The sequence below is a fragment of the Pezoporus wallicus genome, unplaced genomic scaffold (assembly GCF_028554395.1).
Source record: "Pezoporus wallicus isolate ANWC-B61680 ecotype Strahan unplaced genomic scaffold, APGP_CSIRO_Pwel_v1 contig_8013, whole genome shotgun sequence".
NCBI lineage: Eukaryota > Metazoa > Chordata > Aves > Psittaciformes > Psittacidae > Pezoporus > Pezoporus wallicus.
Genome location: NW_026636761.1, coordinates 1791466 through 1800696, shown reverse-complemented (window position 1 = coordinate 1800696; position 9231 = coordinate 1791466).

The following is a 9231-nucleotide window of genomic DNA, read 5'->3' as shown; positions in this document are numbered from 1 at the left end:
CCCCCCTTTAACTCCATCACACTATTATTTGAATGTAAAAATGTTGTATAGAATAAAGATGAACATAGCAGTTAATAGTTTTACACAATAGTCAGGTAAACATCTTTTCAGTATAGCACAACTGTGAAATTGCTGCACAATATGACAAAAAAATCAGCATTATGGCAGTATAAGGATATTACTTAAATACCTTAAAAACAATTTTAAGTGGGTTTTTGAGTATTAAGCAGTTTGTAGCTGCTGATTTGAGTTTTTATGCTGTCATTTGGTACTATTTGCTCTCATCTGGTACTTTTAATGTGAATTAAAAGCTGCTATTGAAATTATTACATATTAGTCCTGATTGATACAGCATTTTCACAAAAATATCACAGACCGTACAAGTTCTCATGCATCCAAGAGAATAACTGCAACAGTTGGATACAAATAAACATTGTCGGAATTGTGAAGATGGAAAATGTACGTAGGCAATATTATTAATTTATTAATGTGCAATTTTGATGTCATTCAGTGCCAAAATGTATGTTTTTCTAAATAGCACTAAAATGAGGCAAATAAAGTAGTTTTCAAATGGCAATTTACTTGTCACATTACAATGTAAACCGATTTCAACATTTGGGTTTGTTTTGTGTGAAAACTGTTGCACTATTTTTGGCTGTATTTTCCAGCAGTCCACTGCATGCCATTTGTGTAAGGACTCTTTCTTTAACCCTTGTGAACTGTCTCACCCATTATAACCCTGGTGTTGGAATCTAGGTTTTTGGCAAAGTATTTTGTTACCTCAGTCTTGTATCGAGTTGCTGTATTTTTCAGTTTGTTACATTGATAATGATTGTTTCACTAATTAAATAATGTAAAAAAAAAAAAGAAGAAAAAGTTTGTTTACTTCAGCAGCAAATTGCGTTTGGTTGTAAGCTGAAAAATGTGCAGACTGTATATGCTGTTAACAATAAAATGTTCTGAAAAAGACTAGTAAAGGTATAGAAGGAACATGTGGGCTTAAAGGCAGCAAGCATGTTTTATTTGTGGATCAATGGTAATAGAGTTGAAGAGACTTTATAATGCACAATGTGTAGCCATTTAATAGTATAAATACAACAGAATCCAAATTTGTAACAGAAAATTGAAAAAACTTCCAAATTTGCCTTTTTTTTAAAGTGGGATTTGGAAAGTCCAAAGAAGTGGAGACAAACCTATCGTGCTCTTTTCCTAAGAAATGTATTTTTGTTTGATGAAACATTGGGGCGGGTTGCTCCATCCCTGGCAGTGTTCAGGGCCTGGTTGGACGTGGCTCGGAGCACCCTGCCCTAGTGGAAGGTGTTCCTGCCCATTGGCGGGGGGTTGGAACTGGTTGGGCTTTAAGGTCCCTTCAACCCAAACCATGCTGTAATTCCCCATTCAAGGCAAATAAGATCCATGTTATGATTGGCAAAGAAGGTGCTTTAATTTTTCTGCAGAAACATAATTTCATGAGCAGTTGCTTGAGAGACAAATTGTAACCTACTATGAAGGCAAGACCAAAATCAGCTCATACAAAATAGGTACTTTTAGAGCTGAAAAAGAAATACGTATCCCCTTCCTGAAATGGACTCCTTTTCCTGTTATCCTCCAGAAACAGGAAGAGTGGTTTGAGGTTTTTTTTTTAATTGCTTTGTAGTGCTGGAAATCACTTGGATCTGTACAGTTTTTTTCCAGGGTCATGTCCAGTGTTTCACTATAAATATTTTATAAGGGAAGCATCAGTTAAGTGTCTCTTAGATCTACCAAATGGTTCTTTGCACTGATAGCATCAGTTTAAATGCTGAAATTCTTTGGAATTGCTTTCCTCCCCATAGACAACAGGATAGAAAATAAACAAAGTGAGGCATTAGGAAGGAAAGGCAACAATCGCTATATGCCAGATTGCCTCCGTAACAATAATAATGGCAGATTACAGGGGAAAAAAAGGACTGCTTTCTGCATTACAGTATTTCACTATAAGGGAACATGTTTTTGTGATAAAACACCCAAAGATGAGTACTGAAGAGCTCATTAAATGCTCCTGATGTCCAAGTCTTTTATTTGTAACCTGGGGAAGAAAAACCAAAATGAAATCTTTAAGAAGTTTGTTCCTACTTTAGATGCCAGGCTGTCCTGGGTATGTGAGTGAGGGCACTGGTAAATTGCATTGATTTTTGTTCTGAAATCAGTGATGGTGGTTGTATTTCCATAGCTGTGATCTACTACTGTGAGCATTTATTTACCAAATCCTGAAATTCTCTTTGCTTAGGGGGAACATAAAGAAAAAAAGAAGTCAAAGTTCACATGTCTCAGCAGACTTCAGATGTGAAAGTAACTCAGATAAGCATGTTAGGAAGGATGAAAACACCCATTTTGCGTCACAGTTCTGCATAAGAAAATGCGGATAGTAATGAATTGGAGGAAGTATCCTTTTTATTTCTGGCCTTTGCCTGTAGCCGTGCTCTTACTGCCAGAAATCAGCTTTTCAGATTTAAGGAAGAGTAGATTGTGTTCCAAATGATTACTTGCTTCTGATGGTCCCTGCTTTGGGTTTGCAAGCATGTTGTAAGCAAGTAAAAAGTAAGCAAGGTCAGAAAGCAAATCCATTTGTTGTAGTGTACGTGTAGAGAGAAGTCTATCCAATTCTGCAGAACAGAAAAAGTAAGTAAGCAGCTAGATAAATTATTTTACATCTGATTTGTTAATTGATAGCACTAAATAAAATGACTTTTTGAACACACAGGAACACTGTAGAACCCTGGAAACACTGGAAGGTAGTTGTAGCAAAATGGTTACCGTTGCTTGCAATTATGCAAAACTGGTTATGTGAACCTGTTTGACACAAACACAATGAATGTATGCATTGTCTTTTAGAAGGTAACGTCAAGGGGCAAAGCAAGGAAGTGCAAAGCAAGGTAAGGGGCAGCCAGCTGGTGCAGGAATGAGTAGGTGAAGATTAAAGAAAAAAAAACCAAACAAACAAAAAAACCCTTTACTTTCTTTTCAATTACAAGATGTTCTTTGCTGCTTTCAGGTACAGCATACTCAGAAGTCCAACTAGTCCTTCCTGCATTGTTTAATAGCACAATTGTTTTAATTCTTTTGACAGTTGGGAGTGGGGAGGGAATAGTTTCTATTTCGCTTATCAGCCTCAAAGAGGGTTGCTGAGGAGACTTCAATCTTCAGATCATAAGGGTGAATGCAGGTGGCAGAGTAAAAGCGTGTGTTTGCACAGCTACTGAGTTACAAAAGTTACTTAGCCATTACAAACACCATTTTTGCAGCCATGCTTTTGGATCACTCTGTGAAGCCCAGCACCTTGTATGTTGTATATGAGAGTTAATATAACCTATTGTTTTGCATAAATTGTTTTCTACAGAAGCATTGCATGTGCTGAACCCCTCCACAACCAGAGAGGGCTTCCTAGGTCTTACAGCAGCACAAATAAGGAAGTTTGCATGCCAGTTCAGATGTAACTAGTTTATAAAGAGCTAAAAAGTTTTATTCCCCTGTGTGTATTTTCAGAAAGAGAGAGGTAATGTGGGTCACACACAGGGAGCAGAATTCACACTTGGGCTTACCCCACACTGCTATCCTTGGAGTGCACTATGAGGAGCACAGGGCTCTATCAGACCTAAAGAGATCACCAAGTGGTGAGTCTAAAGCTTTTCTAAATTTGCGGAACTGAGTAAAGGGGAAGAGAAGAAAGGGCCCGAAGGGGGAGGTGCATGGCCTTTTATTATTTCTCATGAGCTACTTCACTTTTGCTTTAAGGTAAATGGGCCAGGTGAGGCCTTTCTGTCTGAGTGGACCCTTTAGTCTCCCTTCTTACCTGTCTCTGAAGTTCACTGTTTCTCTCTTACCTTTCACCGTGCAGAATAAATAGAAATGCTCAGTGAACTTTCTGTTTCCACAGAAACTTGTCAGCATATTTCAGGATGGTTTTTAACATGTTCTAACATTCTGCTCTCTCTCTCTAGTTAATTAACAATTAATATAGCCACCAAGAAAAGCTCTGCCAGGAAAGGGGGACATATCAGTACGAAGTCCAACTGATAGTGGCCTGCTTCCTTCTGTTGGTGATTTGCATAAAGTCACAACGAATCAGAATGAGAGACGCCTCTTGCTGACCCCCACTCTTCCTTCAGCTTAATAATCTCCTGACATCCTGATAGGGACCATGAGAGGAGACCTAGAATGGAGATTTCACTGAAGAAACTGCACGTCAAAGGTCAGTTTAGATGTTTGGAGCCACCTCCATCTACAAGGTGACACAGTTCCTTTAAAAAAGGACTCTAGGCATGAGCACAAGCCCTTTGGAAAATCCAGAGTGCCCAGCACAAACAGTTGCAGCTCTGGTGTTGTGCTACAGCTCTGTGAAAGTAAATGTGAAGTCTTAAAGGTGAAGGACTTTTTTCTTTTTGCTAATAATAACTTGTTTTGTCATGGTGTTGGTGGGGGTTTGTATTAGTTTTTGGTCTTTTTTTTTTAAGTAACTGGCGCTCCCAAACGCTTGTTGCTTTCAGAGTCACCAGCCCTTGCTGGTCTGACACGTTCTGTGTCATGGGCTGAATTGAATGCTGAGACATGGAGACATCCACAGCTGAGCTGGATTCTAGGCCTAGTTTGTCTTTTCTGTAGAGGGAAAAAAATGAGGAGGGAAGCAGAAATGTGTGTTTGCAGCAAAAATATGAAACATAACTGAAATTGCGCAGAGGCATAGGTGGATTTTGCAAGAACAGATGTGTAGAGAAGATAGGATGAGGAAAGAGTAGGCTGTTGTTAAGATCAGGAAGAGAAAACTGTGACAGAGCAGTTGCTTAACTATCTGAAACAGGTTATTTAGCAAGAAAAATTGTTTGAATAAAAGCCAAAAAGAATACCATAAAAAAAGATGAAAACAAAGCTGCTGCCTGGCTGTGCTACTTCATTCCTCTTGGTAATTTTGTACGGTACAAGCATAAGATAATTCCACTTTTGTTTCTGCCAAGTTTCCCTCTTTAGTTTATGCTTATTGGTTGCAGTCACCAAAGAAGAGTGTGCCACTAAGTGTTACAAATTGCACTGTCATTACCTAAAGAACTTATACTACAATTAAACAAAACCTAAGTGCAAGATGGTATAAAACAAAACAGAGTGGAGAAGATGGTGCCAATATTTGATTTCCTTTTCAATAATGGAAATGTGAATTACTAGCATAGGGAAGTGAGTATTTAAATAAAACTTGAGTATTAGGAAAACACAGTTGACAGCCAAAACTGACAAAATTCTGCTTAGTATGAGTCTCTCTTGCGCATAGAAAAGCTGCAGACACCTAGTTAAAATTGTCTTCATACTGACTTTTCTAGTTCTCACACTGAAACCAAGAAATGAGTCGGGTGGCTACAAGTGTTCACCTGAAAGTTCTCCAGAAGTGACTGAGTGTGCACTGCAGCTGTTGCTGCTCAAGTGCTTCACAACCTGAACCTACTTGAGAGAAACAAAACAAGACTGTAGTGCTTTTAGGGCAGGTTCCCTTTTGGTATTAGTCGACCGAAGAGTATAATTAATATTAGGTAGCTGTAGAACTGTTCACTCTAAACTATTTAAAACAAACATACAGAAATTCAAAACCTTATCTAAAGGTCTTAAAACCTTTGCTTTTAGTGATGGGGGGAGTTATTTATTAGTGTGTTTTTGAAACCTTTGCTTTCTGTAAATGAGAATTTCATAGATCATGATCATTTCATACTGACATTTATTGCTTATACTGCTGAGCATTAACAGGCTGAATACAGGGGAGATTTGACTGCACTGTTAACTACACACTGTAAGTCCACCACTTTTCCCAGGAATTAGCAAATCGGTTCCATGAACTCACATACATAGGCCACTTAAAACTGCCCTGTTCCAGTCTGTGTATCTAGCACCTGAACAGTCTCTGGGACCAGAATGACAGCCTCAGCCCCACTGAGTATTGAGTAGTGTGTATTGCACTTTGAGTAATGTGCACTGAGTAGTGTGTACAGCCTTCTCTCTCAGAAGCACTAACTAGGCAAATCATGAAATGGCACTTTTAGAACACTCCCTGCAGTTATAATAATAGCATAAGTTACTGTCAGTCTTCTTCAGCCTTTGAGAAGCTTTTGTAATGAAAGGTATGACTGAGGTCAGAGCTCTCCATCTGCTTTCTGAGAAGAGTGAAGCAGCAGTTGTTCTTCCATGTGTCAGCTCACGCCAGTACGATGAGTGTTACGAGAAGTGATAAGCAAGTCAGCAAAGTGATGTTCTGGTTACTTCTTCCCCTCCCTTGCCCCCGAGCTGACTTCTGAAGTGGAAGGCAAGCAGAAATTCAGACTCCTTTTGCAAATAGTTCCTGTAAGGACTTGATAAATAATAATAATAATATGTTTTAGAATTCAAGGAAATTTAACAATATACATGTTTGAAAATGTTGTCTTAGTGGTTCTGCTGACAAAATAGGCTCCAAAAGGATCAAAATTTCTAATACTGAACTGTGGCAAAGGGAAATGGCTATTAGTCATGTAATAAACAGTTTTGCTTAGTATCAAAGTTACTGATGGATTCCTGAAGCTAGCTTACTTGTTGTTACCTTGTTTTACTTGAAAAAAAAGACCATGTGTATAAAGACTTGTTAACATTGCCACTGCAATTGCATGGCAGTGTTACCTAAAGGGCACAACCACGTTACACAAGCAGCTACACTTCAGACAGAAGGTGGAGTGGACACTTCTTTCTGGTTGTCTTATTCCCAGGCAATGTTGAAGAACTTCTAAGGTTGTTGAAAACTGCATCTTTATTCTGTTGATTTATATGTATCTTTATTTTGCCACAACTGTGCTGACACAGGATAGTAGATAAACAAGTAAACATAAATAACAGTAAAAATTGCTGGGGAATGTTTATTGTTCCCCTTGAGGTGAATTAAGCACATTTGTGCTTAATTATAGAGGGATTTAATGAACAGGGCATTGGACATTCCAGCACCATAAACAGTTCTATGAGGAGTCTGCAAAGGTACAGCGTGAGCCATGTTTGGATGTGCATTTGTGTGAGCATTGATTTTGTGAGTGCTGGCACACACATGATGTGACAGTGACTGCAGCATTTCTTATTGGCAAGGGAGTTTTTTGTTTAGATGGAGTCATTTTGTTTCTGGTCCCTGTTCCCACACAGATTACCCAATTGACAGTTAGGCCTTCTTGCCCTCCATGCCAGATCGTTCCTCAGTCATGATTTACCACTGCTGAGTAATGGCTACAGTTTGAATTTCCCCTTTAAAATACTTCAGCTGTAATCAAGCTACCACTGCAATTTCCCTTTTCCCATCTAAGACAGCTGAAGATGTGTATCTTTGCACAGAAATAAAAGTTATTTAAAATAAAAATTGCAAGCACTCCTATTAAAAGAAGGAAGAGGTTTTTTTTCTCTCTGAACAGCTAGTAAAGTAGGCAAATCCAGGGTTTTCCCCAAAATAAATCATTCCGTTCTTCATGTCTGCTTCCATTGAAGTTACTGTTTGTGTTAGTTATTAATACAGCCCCACCAGCCCATCGAGTGTTGACTCAAATTACGTAACAGCCTTCCAGTACATAAAGGTAGGCCTTACCAGGCATCTGGAGAGGAACTTTTTACAAAGGCACGGAGTGACGGGACAAGGCAGAATGGCTCTAAAGTGACAGAGGGGAGATTTAGCTTGGCTATAATGAAGAAGTTCTTCCCTGTGAGGGTGCTGAGGCGCTGGCACAGGGTGCCCAGAGAAGCTGTGGCTGCCCCATCCCTGGCAGTGTTCAAGGCCAGGTTGGACACAGGGGCTTGGAGCAAGCTGCTCTAGTGGAAGGTGTCCCTGCCCATGGCAGGGGGTTGGGACTGGGTGAGCTTTAAGGTCCTTTCCAACCCGAACAATTCTATGATTCTACATCCACCTACTGTTTCAGACACCTTCTGTGGTAGATTTAAGGTTGATGTGATGAAATACTAGGTTGGGGTTTTTTTGTTTCACAACTGTGCACACAATTGCTCTGTTGATTTTGCGTCACTAGAAAGTGAAAGAGAGAATTTTAACAGAGGAAGCTTACCCGAAAACGCCCCAAAATTGTCATCTATCATTCTCTCAGTTAGTAGAGAAGCTGACATGGTAGAAACATCAGCTGAAATGTGTATTAATTCAAGTTGCTTATGTGAGAAAATAACAGAACAGAAAGCAAATTGATTTGCTGTATACAGGAAGCTAACAAAGTTGTGGGATTTCCCCACAGGCTGACAAAAGTACTAATAGAATTGTAGAGGAAGCAGATGCTGGGGAATGAGCAAAGTTCCAAGGTCTCTCATTTCAGTGGAAGCATAAAGCAGAATTGGACCAGTGGAAAGCATGAAGTGCTAGATGAAGAGGCTTGAAACTGTGAGTAAATGCACTGTCGTTTGATTCCTCTTATAAGGACGGCATGATTTTATGTGTTTGAAATACCAAGATTGCACATAGCAAACATGAACTCCATTGTTTACATAACGACTGAAAAATGTTGAGGTGTTATTTAACTATTCCAGGCAAAATGGGTGTCAGATTTAGAATGTTTCAGTAAGAACAAGATACTAAAAACAAGGCTTTTATTTTTTTGTGCAAGTAAGTGTCTTGAACTGTGTTGATATAACATACCTTGCAGTAAAAATTTGTCTTCCAGTTTCTTCTCCGTCCTGCGAGTGGTATTAACCCAAACAGGCAGAGAAGGTCCAGAGTCGCTGAAGTATTTTCAAACTCTTTTAAAGAGGAAATATATTTTTCTGCTTGAGAGCACACAAATATTTCATTTAGTAGCAGAGACCACAGTGATATCAGACACAGCGAAACAGCAGTCGTTTGCTCAGCTTATTATTATTAAGAAATATTATATTATTATTATCTTATATAATATTATTATTATTAAGAATATTATCTTATATGAAGTGAGGCTTTGCCAGCATATGTTCATTTGAACAGAGAACAGTACAAAGCAGTACAATGAGTACCTCTTAAAAACTTCACAAGTATAATCTTTTATCAGAATGACAGTGGGTAATTCTGCTTAGAAATTACTGCTTTGAAAATAGTTGAACTGCTGCATTTTTTTAAATGAACTTGGAACAACAGAAACAGCATTTTTAGTCCCTTGTTCAGTGGACATCAGGTAGTGGTTGCAGCCTGTGGATTCAAAAAGAAGTGGCACAAGCCTGAACCCAAAATCATATTTCATA